The sequence below is a fragment of the Geotrypetes seraphini genome, chromosome 2 (genome assembly GCF_902459505.1).
Source record: "Geotrypetes seraphini chromosome 2, aGeoSer1.1, whole genome shotgun sequence".
Taxonomy (NCBI): Eukaryota; Metazoa; Chordata; class Amphibia; order Gymnophiona; family Dermophiidae; genus Geotrypetes; species Geotrypetes seraphini.
This window is the reverse complement of record NC_047085.1, coordinates 176,810,756-176,829,269: the sequence shown is the minus strand read 5'-3', so window position 1 is coordinate 176,829,269 and position 18,514 is coordinate 176,810,756. Positions and strand designations below refer to the sequence as shown.

The window sequence follows — 18,514 nt, the reverse complement described above, 5'->3', positions numbered from 1 at the left end:
TTTTTTTGCTAGTCTTCTGCTCTCTTTCCAATGGATGCTGTCCATTTGTCCTCTTTCCACTTTCCTCCTATCTTCTTCTGTTCCTCTGTGAATCCATCTCTTACATTTCTTCATTTTTTCTTTTCTGTCTGCCCACCCAAATTTCATCCCCTCACTCTTCAGTCCTCTCCCTATATTTCACTTACATATAAACTTTCTGTATCCCCCTTTCACCCTCTAGCTCTTCTGTCTCATTCCTTCTCTGGCCTCCTATTCTGTCCTCCTTCACTCCTTCCCTATTACTATATTTCTGCCTTCTGTACTTTCTATCTTCCTCTCGCTCATCTCCTTCAGAATCCCCATGGTCTTTCCACATGGTTCCACCGTGCTAAGCATTTCCCCTTTCCTTAGCAACAGCAGCAGATGAATCCAGAGACCAGTGGGATAGCACACATCTACCAGCAGGTGGAGATAGAGAAACTGATTAACAGGTGGTCCTATTGGCTGGCACTCCTCCTGTATCTTCAGTATTGCTCCTTGCCCAAGCATCCGGAACTAGTAATATGCTGAGCATGTAAAAAACTTCTTTCCAATAACAAATTCCAAAGTTCATAATACAGAATACAACTACCAAGAATAACAAAACTTCTGAAACTTATAAAAAATAAACTGACAAACAATATCGAGAAGGGGTGGGATTCATCTGCTGCATCTAAAGGAAAGAAAATTAACAAGTAAGGACATACTTTTTCCTTCTCTTTTTTCTTACACCCTTGTAGCTCAGCATTTCCATTGCCTTTCTCCATCCACACTTGTAGTCCAGCATTGACCTATCCTGCCCACCTCTTCCTCTCCTCAAGCCCTGTGGCCCAGTATCTCCCTGTCCTATTGCTCTCTTTTTCTCTTCTATCCCTATGGTGCAACGTTTCCTTATCTCCGCTTCCTTTTCCTCCATCTCTGTGGTGTAGCAACTCCATGTCTCCCTTTCTCCTGTTTCCCCTTATGGCCCAGCAGCTCTCTGTACCCTCTCCTCACATCCCTCCCCCCAAAAAGAAAAGTACACTATCACTGTTCAGTAGGGCAACAGCTTGGAGATTAGAGAGGCCATGGGAAACCTAGCCTAGCAGTAGGAGATGCAGCTACACAAATATTGATGCCCTTTTCCTTCCCAGGTTGCATAGAGAGCAACTCACACACCAGAAGTATAAGCCTGCTAAGAATGGTTGTACAACTCAGAAAGGAGTATGGCCTTGGGTTTATGTAACTACATTGCTTCACTTTCCTCTGCTTCAGCATCTCTGTCGTATACTCCCTCTCTTCCTCTCTCAGTGGTCTTGCATTCCTCTAACCCTCTTCCTCCCTCCATGGTCTGGCATTCCCCTAACCTCCTTACATGTCCCCCTCTCTCCCTGGTTCTCTCATCTGAGGTCCGGCATATCTCCTGTTTCCCTTCCCTGTACAGGTCCAGCACCTCTCCCCACCCACCCACACACAAGTTCAACACCTCTCCCTCATCCTCCCTCTGTGTGCCCAGTCCACAAAACTTGAGTTCCTTTGTCAATGCCAGAATTGCTAGTGGCAGTGGTAACAGGCTTCCTTGGCTGACCTGGATCATTTCCTCTTCTATATCCTGCCCACATGTAAACAGAGGAGCAGGAGCCTGCAGAGGGAAAGATCTGGGTCATCCTAGACTGCATGTTAGCACTGATGGTGCTGGCAAAGAACTCAGATTTTGTGGACTAGGGGCGCTGAGGAAAGTTGAGGGAGAAGTGCTAGACTCATGGTAGGGAGTGGTGCAGGTGCTGGATCCATGACAAAAGGGGAGGGGAGAGGAGAGAAGAGAAGGGAGAGGTGTGGTATATTATAAACAGAAAAAAAGCTGCTCTGTGTGCTGGATCTGCGGTGCATCACTTAGGTGGTCGCGACACACTGTTTGGTCTAGTGCAGTGGTCTCAAACTCAAACCCTTTGCAGGGCCACATTTTGGATTTGTAGGTACGTGGAGGGCCTCAGAAAAAAAATAGTTAATGTCTTATTAAAGAAATGACAATTTTGCATGAGGTAAAAAACTCTGTATAGCTAAAGACACATGATCAAGAAACTGTTTTATTTTACTTTTGTGATTATGCTAAACATACCGTGGGCCTCAAAATAGTACCTAGCAGGCCGCATGTGGGCTGTGAGTTTGAGTCCACTGGTCTTGTGTGATTTTTCTTTGATAGAGCAGTAAAGATAGAATTAATCTTTATGCAGAGAAGTATTTATTCATTTTGTTTACGTTCCTTTTCAACACTTTTGAATGGTATAGCAATATCTTTGTTAAACCAACTAATTCTAAGCTTACGTTTTCTTAACATTTTTGCGTTTATAATTTATAATTGTTGATTTTATTTAATTATATGATGCCTTTTTTTTTAAATCTTTTAGATATGAGAGGCTTAAGGTTTGTGACAACATTCTGAATTTACTCAAATTGAAAATCAAGGTCAGCTGAAACATATGATTTATTTTATATTTATCAATTATATATGTAATGGTATAATGAGTTTCATGTGTATATGGCTGGCTTCCTAAATGTATTTATACTTGTTTTACAACTTCTATTTGTATATTTTTTAATGAGATTATGTATGTCTATTTCCCCTACCTTTTATCAAGCTGCACGGCTCGTAAGCGCAGCATGATAAAAGGAAGGGCTAATTTGTTCAGTATGCCTTTTTAAGGTTATACTTACTTTTATGTGAAGTATTCTTTTTATTTTTTAAGGTTTTTCTTATGTTTAATTTAAGATGATGTTTTAAATGTGCAGATAAATCTAATCTAATCTAATCCTTAGGTTTGTATACCGCATCATCTCCACGTTCGTAGAGCTCGACGCGGTTTACAGTAGGAGAAATAGGAAGGAACTACAACAGAGGGTTAGAGGTAGAAGTGTGAAGAAAATTTAGAGGACTTGAGATGCCAAGATATAAGAGTTTCCTTGATTCCTAAGTTGGAGGGAGACTTACATTTTTTGAGAAAAGCCAGGTTTTCAGATGTTTGCGGAAAACTTGGAGAGAGCTCAAGTTCCGAAGAGGGGAGGTAAGGTTGTTCCAAAGCTCAGTGATTTTGAAGTGGAGGGAGGTCCCTAGCTTTCCTGTGTGGGAAATGCCTTTTAGCGAGGGGAAGGATAATTTTAATTTGTGGGAGGATCTGGTGGTGTTAGGGTTTGAGGAATTCCAAGAAAGAGGGATAAAGGGAGGGAGGATACCATATAGGATTTTGAAAGTTAAACAGGCGCATTTATAGTGGACCCTGGCGATTATCGGAAGCCAGTGGAGCTTGGCCAGGAGCGGGGAGACATGGTCAAATTTACTTTTAGCGAAGATGAGCTTGGCCGTGGCATTCTGAATCCGTTTTTTAAAGCTCTTTGTAATCATTTATTTATGTATACTAATCTAATGTATGTCATTTTAATGCTAAGACTCTTGACACAGGCACTTGATGAAACATGGGTCATCAATATATTATTAACCAGTGTGGCTGCAGTGGCTTCATTATCATCCTGGCTGTCTCCACTTTTTGCTGTTTATGTTTTCTGAGGAATGTGTTTGTTCTTCTCCTGTCTCTCTCCTAACACAGCAAAACACAGTGGATAAAGAACGAGGACCCAATATTGAAAAGATTTGGAATGGAGGAATAGCCTAATGGCTAATGCAGTGGGCTGAGAACCTGGGAAACTAGGCTCAGTTCCCAGTGTTGATCCTTATGATCTTGTGCAAAACACTTAGAGGTCCTTTAACTGAGCTGCACTAAAAAAGCTCCACAGGGATAACTGGCCTGTGGCGGCCAAGCGTTCATAGCGACGTCGCTTTTCGATCCTTCGATGTCAGTTCTTCCTATCATTGTGAAGCAGAATTCACTAAGGGCTCCTTTTACTAAGTTGCGATAGCGGTTTTAGCGTGCGCTAAATTGCCACGCGTGCTAGACGCTAATGCCAGCATTGAGCTGGAATTCTAGCTGCTTAGCGCGGGTTTAGCGCGTGCTAAAACCGCTATCGCAGCTTAGTAAAAGGAACCCCTAAGTGTCGGATTGTTCAACCACTAATAGGGTACATGAACTGGGTTTAGACAGTCGTGAGACAGGTTAGTTTTACCCTACTGATGATGCATCGTTGTGGTAGTAATCCTGCTCAGCACGAGAGGAACCGCAGGTTCAGACATTTGGTGTATGTGATTGGCTGAGGAGCCAATGGGGCGAAGCTGTGGGATTAAGACTGAATGCCTTTAAGTCAGAATCCCCCCCTAAACAGAAAGTACTGGATCTGTAAGTATACATACATTGTTTGATAACTATGTATGTATATTATGGAAACCACTTAGGTATAAGCGGGTTAGAAAATAAATAAATTTATTTATAAATAAACCTCTACCGCGGCTTAGTAAAAGAGAGTGTTATTTAGAAGCAGAAATTTCAGAGTAGCTTTTCTTGAATATCGGGCCCCAAGTGACTGAATCAGTCCACCCAATTTTCCTCCCTGGTTTTTTTGCTACTTTGGATAGATGGTGGGAATTTGTACAATCAACAAATGCTCACTGCCCTATCTTTTTACTTTACATGCCTATACATTTCTGCCATTGCCCTCCACTGTTCCCTCTATGCTGAGCGGGAATCCTCAACCTTCAGCCCTACCACTGGGAGGTGCTGTTTCTCTGTCACATCTTCAGTAGTGAGGGAAAGGCAATCTCTGTCAGACTCCAGGGAACCTGCCTGTCCCTAGTAATTGAAAACACAATATGGAATCATCACCCCGTACTGGGTGCACGTTGCAGTTGGAGGATACCCAGAGGGAACAGTTCTACCCTCCATTTCTTTCACAAATGCTTGTATTATGTTGGTGGTAACTATGTGTGCTTCTTGCAACTTCCACAACCATCTCGGAAGTATAATGTAGTCATCATACCACAGCCATTCTGTATAGGCTTCTCCATGTTTTTTGGAAGCCTGATGCAGTGGTCTATCATTCTTTATACGTGTTGACTTGTGTTTCTCTCCTCAACCCTCTGAAGTGTCATATGACTTAACAAACACATTCCCTCTATTTCTTTCAGTGGTGTACAGCCCAAACATTCTCACTTTGGGGTCTTTTTACTAAGGCGCGCTAACCAATTTAGTATACGCTAAATGCTAAGGAGCCCGTAGAATATTTTGGGCGCCTTAGCATATAGCGTGTGCTAAATTGGTTAGTGTGCCTTAGTAAAAGGATCCCTTTGTTTAGTTGCCCATGTTTTCTGTGGTAGTTTTTTTGTTTTTGTTTCAGGGGTAATGTCAAAAATAGTGCGCACGCTTCATGAGTGCATACTAAGGAAAAAAAAACACAGATTTTTTTTCTGTTGAGAACTAAAAATGATTTGAAATGGCATGGGAATCTCTGTTAAGCGCTGATAAATTGGGCCTAGAAAACCCTGGCCAAATATAACAGTGCCTAACATTATGTGACCTACCAGTGCCTAAATCAAGTTAGACACTGCTAGACACAATTCTATAAACGGCATCTAGTGGTTGATTGCCAATATGGAATCATATCTTCAATGATGCAAATGAACTTCTAAGCTAGATGTAAAAAAACCAAAAATAATAGCTGTAAGTAAAGCAAAACTTTACCAGCAAGCCCCCCTCCCCCTTTTACTAAGCCGCGGTAGAGGTTTCTACCACATTCCAGAACCCTCCAGAACACTTTCCAGAACACTGGAAGAAAAAAAAAAAAAAATTTAAATTGAATCAGGTTGGGCAGACTGGATGGACCATTCGGGTCTTTATCTGCCGTCATCTACTATGTTACTATGTTCAAATGAATGCACATTCCTAATTTCTTCATCCTTCCACCTTCCCTTCTCTTCATCTCTCCTTAGCATGTTTGAATTCTGTCATGATTCTATTTACCTCTACTTCACAGCTATTTCAGTCAATTCTCACCCTGGTAATTTTGTTTCAGAATGCAGTGCAGAATTTGCGCAGCATTCCTCGTCCACGTAGAATTCTGCACACGTTGTGCAGAATTCTGCGCAGACCTTCCGTTCTGTCTGACAACCGCTCCTCCCCCATGTGGGTATGGCCATTCTCCAACGCCTATCCCATGTGTTCTGGCGTACCAGAGAGCTTCCAAAAGCAGCAGCGGTAGCAGACAACCAGCAGATGCAGCACTGTGAACTGGTTGCTTACGTCAGGCACCATCAGGGCCATCCCTCTGCTGCGTCACCTCCTGTAGATAGACGACACGGCAGAGGGAAGACCCTGGCAGGGCCAGCCACAAGCAGCCTGTTCACAGCGCTACCTCTGCCGGATGACCACCACCTCTGCTGCTTTGGGAGATTCACAAGTATGTGGGATCTCACGGTGCGGGGGAGGGGCGGAGACAGGTAAAGTCAGTTGGAGAGAGGCCAGACCCATGCGGGGGAGGGGACAGGCATATGGATGCTAGACCACAATTTGGGGGCGGGAAGAGAGAACATGGATGCTAGGTCTATGGGGGGGAGGGGAAGGGACATAGATGTTAGTCTGCAAGTGGGGGCAAGAGGAGGGGACATAGATGCTGGATTGCTAGTGAGGGCGAGAGGATGGGACTGAGAGTCAGAGCAGTGTCGGAGCATGTAGCATCCTGGGCCGTGGTAGAAACCTCTACCGTAGCTTAATAAAAGAGGGCCTAAGTTAGGCACCCTTTAGAGAATCTGATTAGTGCAGGAATGCCCACTTTCTGCCATGACACACTAAAAAAAAAAAAGAAGAATATTTTTAGCGTCCATGCATTTCAGAGTTGCTGCAGGAGACCTGAGCGCATCCCACGGTACTCCATTTTTATGTGTCTTAGGCTTAATAAAAGGGTCCCTAAGCTCTCAATGAAATGCTGGTTGGATGTGAGTTTAAATGTGGAAGGTTTCAAACATGTAACTGTATTGGGGTACCACTTGAGGGTATGCAATATGCTGCATCCCTAATGTGTTTCTCAGTATTGGGTGTTTCCTTTTGGAGGTCAAGAACTAGGCTGTCTTGTAAACCCCCTCCCTCCGAAGTATGCCTATCCGTGTGGCCTTGTGTTATAGGGGAAAACACCCTCCAGGGATTCAAGACAAAGTTAGACAAGTTCCTGCTGAACCAGAACATATGCAGGTAAAGCTAGTCTCACTTAGGGCACTGGTCTTTGACCTAAGGGCCGCCGCGTGAGCGGACTGCTGGGTATGATGGACCACTGGTCTGACCCAGCAGCAGCAATTCTTATGTTATCATGTTCTTAATCCTTTTTCTAGTTTGTCACTTTCGCATTTTACTGATGATCTTAATTTTTTTACCTGCCCATTACGTCTGAGGTTTTATTATCATAGTTGTATTTCTTAAAGAAACGTTTTGGTTAAACCACTTACATTTTTGAGAATGGTTTGACTTGTGTCACTCAGGTCCTCGTTTACTAAGCCGCGGTAGAGGTTTCTACCACGGCCTGGAGTGCTAAATGCTCCAATGCTGCTCCGATGTTCATAGGAATACTATGAGCGTTGGAGCAGTGTTCTGGAATGTGTTCTGGAGGGTTCTGGAATGTGGTAGAAACCTCTACCGCGGCTTAGTAAAAGGGGGAGGGGGAGCCTGGTGGTAAAGTTTTGCTTTACTTTCAGCTATTATTTTTGGGTTTTTTACACCTATACAATGGCAATGCTATCTAGCTTAGAAGTTCATTTGCATCATTGAAGATATGATTCCATATTGTCAATCAACCACTAGATGCCGTTTATAGAATTGTGTCTAGCAGTGCCTAATTTGATTTAGCCACTGGTAGGTCACATAATGTTAGACACTGTTATATTTGGCCAGGGTTTTCTAGGCCCAATTTATCAGCGCTTAACAGAGATTCCCACCCATGCCTAAGTCAGTCCATGCCCAAACTCTGCCCATAACCATTCCTACTTTTCAGGTAGGCATGAGTAGGTGTGGGTAGGCGCCTACCCCCAATTTTTTGTATGTGTGTGTGTGTTTTTCAATTGTTTTTTAATGGTGGTGTTCAATTAACAGCACGGATTGAACCAATTAAAAAAATTAACTTAGGCGCCTACATCAGTAGGTGTCCTGACAATGGTGCCAACTGATAGGTGCCGTTTATAGAATTAGAGCCATATTGCACCTTTTTTTTTTTTTTTTAAATTCTCTACACGATATTCTCCATACAGGTAAACTGGGAAAATCCCTTCTCTTCAAAATCATGGGTCTTTGGAATAACCTCACTATCCCGCTGCGGAACCAGGGCTCCCTCCAATTATTCCGCAAACAACTGAAAACCTGGCTTTTCTCCAACATATAATAGTATTTTCCCCCCTTTCTCTTCCCTCTATAAATATGCTCGTAAATCTTTCTCCTCTCTCTTCTTATATTTTTAAGCTTTGTAAACCGTGCTGAGCTCCACTTCCGTGGAGATTATGCGGTATATAAACTTAAGGCTTAGTTTAGTTTAGTCATTGTGGCTCATAGTTCATAGTTTCATATTAAAATTTTCATATTAAAATTTGATAAAACGCTTCTCCTGGGATGCAAAGCGTTGTACATTAAAATTTAAATATGAATAGGGAGCAAACAACAAATAATAAACATAGACCTTCCGAGACCGACACACTTGGTTGGGGTTGCGACATGAGAACAATAGGAAGAAAGGGAAGAACTACAATTTGTTAAGAAAAAGCACATAAAAGGGAGGAACAATAGGAAGAATATGACAGGGTAAGTGATAATATACATATATGATAAATCAATTGTAGGCATCTTTAAAAAGAAAGCATTTTAAACTACTCTTGAATTTATCCAAGTTTTGTTCAGCTCTGAGGTGTAAGGGGAGAGAGTTCCAAATTAAAGTGGCAGTAAATGAGAAAATAAGAGTTCAACGGGTAGGGGGGGCGCTAGTGAGCATCGGTGAGAATGGCAGCCTGAATTTGAGCTCCTGCAGAACTCTGCTTTAAAATCGTGATAACACAAATTAATCATATTCTTCCCTCGCTTGGCGCCTCAACTGCGCATCAATAGTGTTCGGGCTTTGTCCTTTTGCGGAAAATGTCGGCTACAAAAGGCGGTAAGCGCACTAAAATTGATCCTCCTTCCCCCGCTAAGTCGCAGGCCCCGAAACCGGAAGACGCGCCGCTGTCTGTTCTGCTGGAGGAGATGCGTGCCTTAAAAGATATGCTTACTGAAACCAACTCTGGCATAGACGATATTAAACAAGATGTTTCTATTATGAAAACTGATATACTGCATTTCAGAACTCGAGTAGAATCGCTTGAATTAAAGCAGCGTGCCACGGACGAGAACGTGAAGGATCTGCAGCGCCATTTTAAACGCGTGGTGCAGCTTGAGAAAGATTTGGACGAGGCAAACAACAGGGCCCGTAAGCGGAATTTTCGCATCCTTGGCTTATCGGAAGGTCGGGAGGGCCAGAATCTTATTAAATTCCTGCAAGATAACATTCCTACCTTACTCGATCTCAACCTTGCTCAGCCCCTGGAAATTGAAGCGGCGCATCGTGTCAGCTTACAGCATGCTCCCCGGGACAATTACCCCAGACCGATCATCGTGAGCCTGCTACATTTTCCTCAAACTATTGAAATAATGCAAAAGGCCAAACTAAAGGCTCCTTTAAAATTTGAAGGCAAAAATCTGATGTTTGTCCCAGATTTGAGCAAAAACTCAGCGCGACTACGGAAACAACTTCTTGAATATCGACCCAGACTGAAGGCTCTCAATGCCCGCTTTGGGATGTATTATCCTGCCCGAATGAGGGTCACCATAAACAATCGTACTAAAGACTTTACTGACCCCAACCTACTTGGAGACTACCTGGAAACTGTCTCTCCTAGTACTATTGATGCTGTGTGATGACTCATATGCTGTTTCTTCATCTGTTTAAACTTTTTGTACTGCTGTACCTTATTGATGCATATTGCTCTTGTCATTTCTTCCTTATCTCCTTATTGCCTCGCTGTCTCTTCTATGTTTCCCCTTTTCACTAACTCAGCTTGATTTGAAGGCATGCTTATTGACTCTATTGAACTTTCACTTTTCTTTTTTTTCTTTCTGTCACTACTCATTACTACATTTTCTTTACTTAACCCCTTCCTTTTATGGTCTGCATCTGCTGTTATTTCATGCTGCAGCATCATACTGACTTTTGAGTTTCTGTCTCTATCTCCTTTCCTTTTTTCTGTGCTTAATCTGTGCCTTCATTTGACTGACTTAATTTCCCTCTTCTTTCTATCTTGATTATTATACCTTCAGTCTCTGTTCTTAGATTGTCTTACCCCTATCTTTTTACTGTTCTCTGGGACTCCATTTTCTTTCTCATATATTTGGTCCTATCTCATTATTGCTCTTAATCGAGGATAATTCATTACACTACACTTGACTTGTGTATCACTATGGATCTTGTGTTATTGTTGCAGGGTTCTGTTGTGGCTCGTTTAGCCTGTTGTTTTTTCCCTTAACTCACTGACCCATTGTTTCACTCCTTTGGCCGAATGGTTTTTTTCAGCCTGAGGAGTTTATTTAATACAGAAGTGTTTACTCTATTTGCCTTTTATATGCATAGCATGTCATTTACTATACTTTCTCATTATTATGCCGCTCAAATGTGTTTCACTTAATGTAAAAGGTTTGAATAACCCTTTGAAACAAACAAAAATAATACAATATCTTTCCCAATTGCGCCCAGATGTGGCTCTTTTACAAGAAACGCACCTTGATGCTACGGAAGCTTTTAAATTTCGTTGCAATTGGGCATTACCTCCCTTTTTCTCTCCTGCTCAAGACAAGAAAAATGGCACTATCACAATCATAAGGAAACACCCTGATATTCAGGTAACTGACCAAGCCTGTGACACTGAAGGACATTGGTCGAGAGTGATACTGTCCCACCATCTCTCTACTTTAGCCATATTTAACATCTATGCTCCGAATAAGGACTGTCCTGAGTTTTTTCAGAATTTGGCAACTTCAATAACAGAACTGGGCCCCACACCTCTTCTTATTGGTGGAGACTTTAACATTGCACTGGACCCTAGTTTGGATCGTCAATCCTCAGCCCCCCACAAGTTGTCTAAAGCTTGGAAAGCTCTGCTTGATATCATTCAACATCTAAATCTCTGTGATCCTTGGAGAGTTGCTCACCCCTGCACTCGTGCTTTTTCTTTTTTTTCTTCACCGCACTCCTCTTTTTCAAAGATCGACTACTTTCTCACATCGGCCTCCTTGCTCTCCAGTGTTTCTTCCACAGACATCCATTCTATCCTGGTGTCAGACCACGCCCTAGTGAGTATTGAGCTACAAATGATGGTTTTGCCGTCTCCTAGGCCTTGCTGGAGATTTGATGCCTCGCTGTTAGATGATCCTGAGTTTGTGGACTATTTAACCCCGCTTCTTAAAGAATTCCAGGAATTCTCTGTCAAACTAATTGGATCACCTTTTGGGACTCTCTTAAGGCATATGTGCGTGGATTAATAATCTCTTATAAAGCAAAAAAAACTAAGACTAGTTTACTACTTAAATCCAGTTTGGAAACTAAGATAGCTGCACTTGAAACCTTATATCTCAATGACTCATCTAATATGACTCTCCTTAATCAACTGGGTGATGTTCGCCTTCAATATAATGCTATGTTGGCTGCCTCAGCCGGGAAGACTTTGTTCATGAAGGACTCAACATATTATGCAGAACACGATAGCTCTGGCCACCTGCTAGCAAACTATTTAAAATCTCGCTCAGAACGAACTTTCATCACATCTATAAAATCAGACACAGGTGATGTACTAACGTCCAAGATAGAAATTTTATCAAGATTTCATGGTTACTATCAAGAGTTATATACATCTCAACTACCTTCTACTGTAGGTATCGACGATTTCCTTAAAAAACTAAAATGTCCTTCCTTGTCTGATGGAGACGATGACCTCTTCTGCTCGCCCATATCTGATGCTGACATTGAGGAGGCCCTAGCGTCTTTGGCAAAAAGGAAGACGCCGGGCCCAGATGGGTTTCCTGTGGAATTTTACACCAAATTTCAACTCTTCTTTACTCCAATATTGCGAGACTTTTTTACTTACCTGATTCAAACACAAGACATCCGTGGTTCTTTCACTGAAGCCGTAATTGTTGTTCTACCTAAACCAGGAAAAGACAAACAACAAGTTCAAAGCTATCGCCCTCTTTCCATGATAAATGTGAACGCTAAGCTTTACGCGAAGATTTTAGCGGGCAGGCTGCAAAAGATTCTACCTCGTTTGATTTCTTATGAACAGACTGGATTTATGTACGGCCGTCTCTCTCATGACAACACGAGACTTCTCTTTAACATTCTCCATCATGTGGAATCTCTGGATGAACCTTATCTTGCCATTGGACTCGACGCCGAGAAGGCTTTCGACAGAGTCGAATGGCCTTTTCTATTCTGTACTTTGAGAATGTTCGGTTTTTCTGATTCTGCTATCAACATGATTAGAGTTCTATATACATCGCCTTCCACCAGGATCCTGATTAACAACCAATTGTCGTCTTTTTTCCACCCTAGCCGTGGCACAAAACAGAGGTGTCCATTGTCACCTCTGCTATTTAACCTAGCATTGGAACCACTCCTTCTTTGTGTCAAACAAAACAATAACATTACAGGAGTAGCACTGGATCGTACTACTGTCAAGTATTTGGCATACGCTGATGACATCTTGGTATACACTACACCTGAATCCTTATCTTCCTTGTTGGATACCATTGATGCATATGCCATGGTCTCTGGATATAAGCTTAATACTACAAAATCTGAAATTTTGCCTCTAAATCACCCGGAAGTTAAATATGACCTTCAGAATTTTCAATTTGCCTGGGCTGATACAGCTTTGACATACCTGGGAATCTCAATTGCACCTACAATAGATGAAACAATGTCTCTTAACACCACCATATCAAGATGGTCACCATTACGACTTACCTGGTGGGGCAGATTAAGTACTATAAAAATGGTAATTATCCCCAAGGTTATCTACTTTTTGAATATGATTCCTATATTCTTTCCTGTTGCTTTCTACAATGCTATGGAAAAATCTCTTGCAACTTACCTTTGGAATTCCAAACCACCGAGAATTGCGCTATCAAAATTAAAAGCTAATAGAGAATGTGGAGGAGTTAGTTTTCCCGATTTTCACTCATACCATGTTGCTTTCATCATGCAACAAACATCCTACTGGTTCATGACTGCCTCTCCGGATTATTCTCCATTGTGGCTTGATTGGGAGATCCTGAGATATAAGACCCAGCATCTTCATTTGCTACCCTTTCAACACATTAATAAACCAAACAAGAATTCTGTTCTACACAGTGCAAAAACTGCTATCAACATCATAGAGAAGCACTTGTCTCATCCCTGGGCATCCACTTTGCAGGCCCCTGTTTGGAACAATAATGCATTTAGAATCAACGGAGAAACTGTTTGTTGGCCTGACTGGCAGAGCGCTGGCATTTGGATAGTACTGGATATTCATGAGAATAACTCATGGATGACTTTCTCTCAATTACAACATCGCTATCATCTAGCGCCCAAGCAACATTTTTGATGGATTCAGTTGGTTCATTGTATATCCTCTGTTATACGCGCTTCGCCGCTTACTGTTGAATAGCCTAGTCTACTTCCACTATATGCCAAATTTCATGCTGTTAAAGGGTGCGCCTCCAAGTGGTATAAATGGCTACAGGTGGAGTTGCACTCCCTGCCCCTTGGCACTTCACAGTCATGGGAGTTTGACCTACAGATTCCGCCGCTCCAAGATGCTTGGAAATGTGTCTGGGCCTACGCTACACGCTCCTCGTGTTCATCTTCTTTGAAACAGTCCATTTATTTTGTACTACATAGGGCCGTCTGGACTCCACATAAATTGTCACACTTTAAGCCTGCTGAGCATGGGCGCTGCTGGTCATGTTTGAAAGAGAAAGGTACATTTCTGCATCAATTGTTTTATTGTTTACTGATCAACCCTTTCTGGCACTCTGTATGGGGGAAGATATGTGAGATATTCTCTATTGATGTACCTCTTACTCCTGCTATAGTACTCCTTGGTACTCAGACTCTAGACTTTGACTTACCTGAAAGGGACACAAAACTCTTTATTTTGTTACTACACCTGGCAATAAAATTAGTCTTACAAAATTGGAAGAATCTTTCGTTAGTAAACTATTCTATGTGGTGGAACATTGTTTGTGTCACAGCAAAATATGAGAGAGCTGCCGCTTATAAAAATAGGTCCCTTCACTCATTTGAATAGACCTGGCGGCTCTTATTAGATGTTTCCTTCTCACCATATATTGAGCAATAGTATTCATTATGTATCTGTGGGTTATTTGCATTATGATTGTGTTTTCCGCATCATATCTCTTACCTTTTTTTGTCATTTGTGACTCTTGCTATGCTTGATACTGTATTGCTCATTGCACTTCTGTATTTCTTTATTGTTGTTACGCTTTTTGTACTTATTGAAATTTAAATAAAACTTATTGAACTTAAAAAAAAGAGTTCAACGGGTGCCAATTATTTTTAAAGATGAAACATTAAGAGAATGTTATGAGGATGATTTTAAGGTTCTGGGGGGATCATATGGGATTAATGGTCCATCTATAAATGCAGGAGCATTAGTCTGTAGAGTTTTGAAAGTTAGAAGAGCAATTTTATAGGTTATCTGGCTCAATTACAAACAACACTTAATATGGCCAATATAAATTTTTAACAAGAGTAGGAAACATAACTATACTAGTACAAACCTTTTCACTTAATGTGATCGTATAAGGCCAGTTTAGTGGACTTCAGCGGCTAATTTCAGGCTAAAGATGTCATAACCCTGAAAGTCACTTAGCCAAGTCTCTTCAGCAGGATCTTTTCAATTATCAAAGGGAGTTTCCCTTTTAAAGCATCAAAATTAAAAGGAGTGAACTAAATTAATTATCTTTATGAATGATAAATGAAAAGATCCTGTAGGACTGATGAAGAGTCTTGGCTAATTTGACTTGCAGGGTTATGATATCTTTAACCTGAAATTAGCCGCTGAAGTCCACTAAGCTGGCCTTATACGATCACATTAAGCGAGAAGGCTTCTGTTAGTACAATTACAAATAATGCATGCAAAAGTGCAATTAAAATACCTTAAATGCATTAAAAGAGGATGGTGAAACTAGTGCTGAGTAAGCTAAGAACATGAAATCAGTTCAGCCCATAGAGCAAATGATTAGGCATTCAGAATTGCGTAATCTATAAGCCTAATTTTCTCCTAATTTCCTTGTTTGGCATGCAAAAAGTTAAAGAATGCAAACATAATGGGAGAAACGAAGCTGAAGTGTATATATAGTATACTGTTGGCATGAGGCGCACGTATTCCAGTGAGCAACGATGTGTTTATTAGGTTGTTTCAGTCTATTATGCAGCTGGAAGTAATGCTAATGCAGTACGGCATCCTTTTAGAGACCTGATTTAATCAAAGACAAAAGATTATGATTCTGTGGTAGCTATTAGAAGGCCGTTCATAATGACTTGGTTAGGGAATTAAGTGAGCAGAAGAGGAATGTGGCATACCATTCCTTGGCTTAATTCATTTAGGCTTTTTCATTATGCAGTCTTACTGTTTTCATATGTGTCAATATTTCTTTCAGTGTGTGACTGCTGGTAGGAAAGAGTGATTTTAAAGGCACTTCTTTGGATAAAACAGAAATGACCTTATTCTAAAATTTCCCAGAGATTATGGAGCTCTTTTACTTAATCACAATAGAAGACAGTTTTTGTACATGGCAGCATGGGACATTTCCACAGGCTAAGGTCATTTCTGCCACTGCCTTAAAATCATTATTTTTCAATTTATTTATGTATTTTTTTTAAGCCATGCACTAAATAACATGGGGGCACCTACAGTCTCCTGTTTACATGGCTCTAAGGGCTCATGTGTTAAGCCCATGTAAACCAGTTAGCACTCAGTGATGTCAGCCTGCAGTAATCATGTACTATATATTTAAAATTATTTTTAGGGGGGGGCCTATGGGTGTGCCATGGGTAGAAAATGGACGGGCAAGCGTTAGCCAGAGCTGTTGAAAACTAGTATAAGTTATGTGCATATCTGCTATGCAAGCCGGGCAGCCTGTTATAAAATTATCCTCACTTCTAACCAGTCCCATCTGGCCAACAAGGAAAGGTTAGTTTGGTTGGGGGGAGGTTTGAGGGCTGTTAGCGCGGGGGGGGTACGTCTTCCGGCAGGAGGGATTGAGCACCCTCCTGCCAGCAATCGGTAGTGTCGGGGGGGGGGGGCGGTCGGTAGTGTTGGGGGGGCATCTTCTGGCAGGAGGGATTGGGCATCCTCCTGCCAGCGATCAGTAGTGTCGGGGGGGGGGGGCGGTCGGTAGTGTCAGGGGGGGGGGGGTGTCAGGTCTCGCCTTCAATATAGGCGGCCTGCCTGGGGAGCATTTTTTTAAAAAAACGTGCATCCCGATTGGCTGATTAGACAGCTGTAGGACGCCTACAGCTGCCTAAAATTGGGACGCACTTTGTAGAATCAGGGCCTTAGTGCACATCATCCCAACGCCTAGGTTTGGGTAATCTATAGAAAGTTACCTCCTAACACCCAAATTCTGTATATGGCACCTACGGTAGTATGTGCACCTTGGTGCACATAGTTGATGTGCGCACACAATTGATTAATTGGCATAATCAGTGCTAATTGGCAATTAAAACCTCATAATTGACACAAATTGGCACTGATTAAAAGTTAAGCACACAACTTGGAAAGCTTGAACCATTTTATTTGGACTAACACATAGACAGTTTTATTTTATTTTTGTCTCTACTGCATGGACTAGATTCATTAAATGGTACCCAAAAAAATCTGCATGGAACAGTAGTCCATAAAAGGCTTCTTATAGAATAATCTGCACCATTTATAGAATACACTTCTCCCTCCGTATTCGCGGTGATAGGGGATTAACAGACCCGTGAATACAGAAAAACCGCGAATAACTTTTTATATTATTCACGTTTTTTTTGTAACAACCATCGTTAAAATAATGAAATCGCGAATAAGCCTGAGTGTTCATATTCTTACTAGAACCGCATAGGGCCTGTGAACCTTTCTACCCCCCATTCCCTGTGCAGAAACTTACTTTGGTTGCTGCACTATCCCGGCTGCAGGGTGATGAATTCCCGAGGCATTGCGCTGCTTGAGTTTCAGCACAACGCCAACCAAATTCTCCTCACACTCACTAACAGCACAAAAGAGCTCTTGTCCGGCTCTGGAAGGCGCTCAATTTTCAACACTCTACAGAGCATGTGCTATCATCATCTTGAAGCCTCACTCTGGCACCCTATGTGGACCTCCGAGATGCGACGATAGTGGAGGAGCAGGGAGAAAAGGGAAGACAGGCGAAAAACCAATATGAGAGGGGGAAGGGATGATCGTGTTCCTTCTGGGGTTTATTTTTTTTAATCTGGTGTTGAAAATAATCTGCAGGTTGTAAATAATCCATAACCGGTAAGGGAGTGGTGCGGAGACTTATCCCGTAGATTTTGTGCTTAAAGAGTTTTCTTTTATATTGTTGCAATGCCTTGATGGGGGAGACTTAAGGGATTAGCTCATGCTGGTGGCTATTTTCTAGCGGTGCCGGCACTCTGGGATGATGTAATTTGGGAGGGGGGAGCCATAAATCTAAAAACTGCGAATAATCGAAATTTAGAGTGAAGAAACCATGAATACGGAGGGAGAAGTGTAATGCTTAGAGCTGATTTCCATGCGAGTTTTTGGGTGTGAGAATTTACACCAGCTGAAACGTGATGTAAATCCTGCCGCATAAGTTAGACATGGGTCCCCAGTATTCATTATCTTTACTGAATGCCCCTGGCCCACCCATGCCCCCTTTTGAGCTGCATGCTAAAAGATTTGCGCCAAATCTTTAGTGCTTGGCCAGATATGTACGCAAATCCCATTGGAGATAATTAACTTCAATTATTGGTTGTTACTGCCCAATTTCTGCTAGTTAATAGCTCATTATTCAGTTAAGATGCATGCCCTACTTGGATTCACACTCAAATTTGCATGCACAATTTTGATTGCCATGTATACTCATAGAATCTGAGGGTATGTTTTGGATGGGGATGAAGTTTTAAAATAATAACTAACTTGTTTGTCATTACTAGAATATGTTGGGATGAGAAAGCTAGGCTTAAATGGATCATTGAATTTCTTTAGAATGGATATGTAAAGCACTATAGTTCCTAAACTTCCTTTCTAGTGCAATATGTCTCGTGTTTCTGAAATGATACTGTATTCTGAAAGGATTCTGTATTTCAAGTTGCTTGCAGAGAACTGTCAATCATGCTTTCAACTCCGCCTCCTTCCCAGGGAGCTACTCCTGCCCCCTTAGTTTGTTTTCTGCAAGCTCTGTGGTTTTATTATTTCAGGGTATTTTTTTCTCAGTATCCGTTTGGTGCCCAGAGGTTCACTCTTGGGAGAAGACACAGACCTGCA

The 18,514-nt window shown here is 41.8% G+C and overlaps 1 protein-coding gene across 5 annotated transcripts in view; it reads left to right on the top strand.

The window, feature by feature from the left end:
- The window catches only part of MBP (myelin basic protein), a 461,835-nt gene that overhangs the window by 3,773 nt on the left and 439,548 nt on the right, over positions 1–18,514 (top strand). For all 5 annotated transcript variants that reach the window (XM_033934384.1, XM_033934382.1, XM_033934381.1 and 2 more), the window contains exon 2: positions 2,406–2,463. The gene's annotated coding sequence lies outside the window, so the exon portion shown is untranslated. The remainder of the gene's footprint in view (positions 1–2,405; positions 2,464–18,514) is intronic.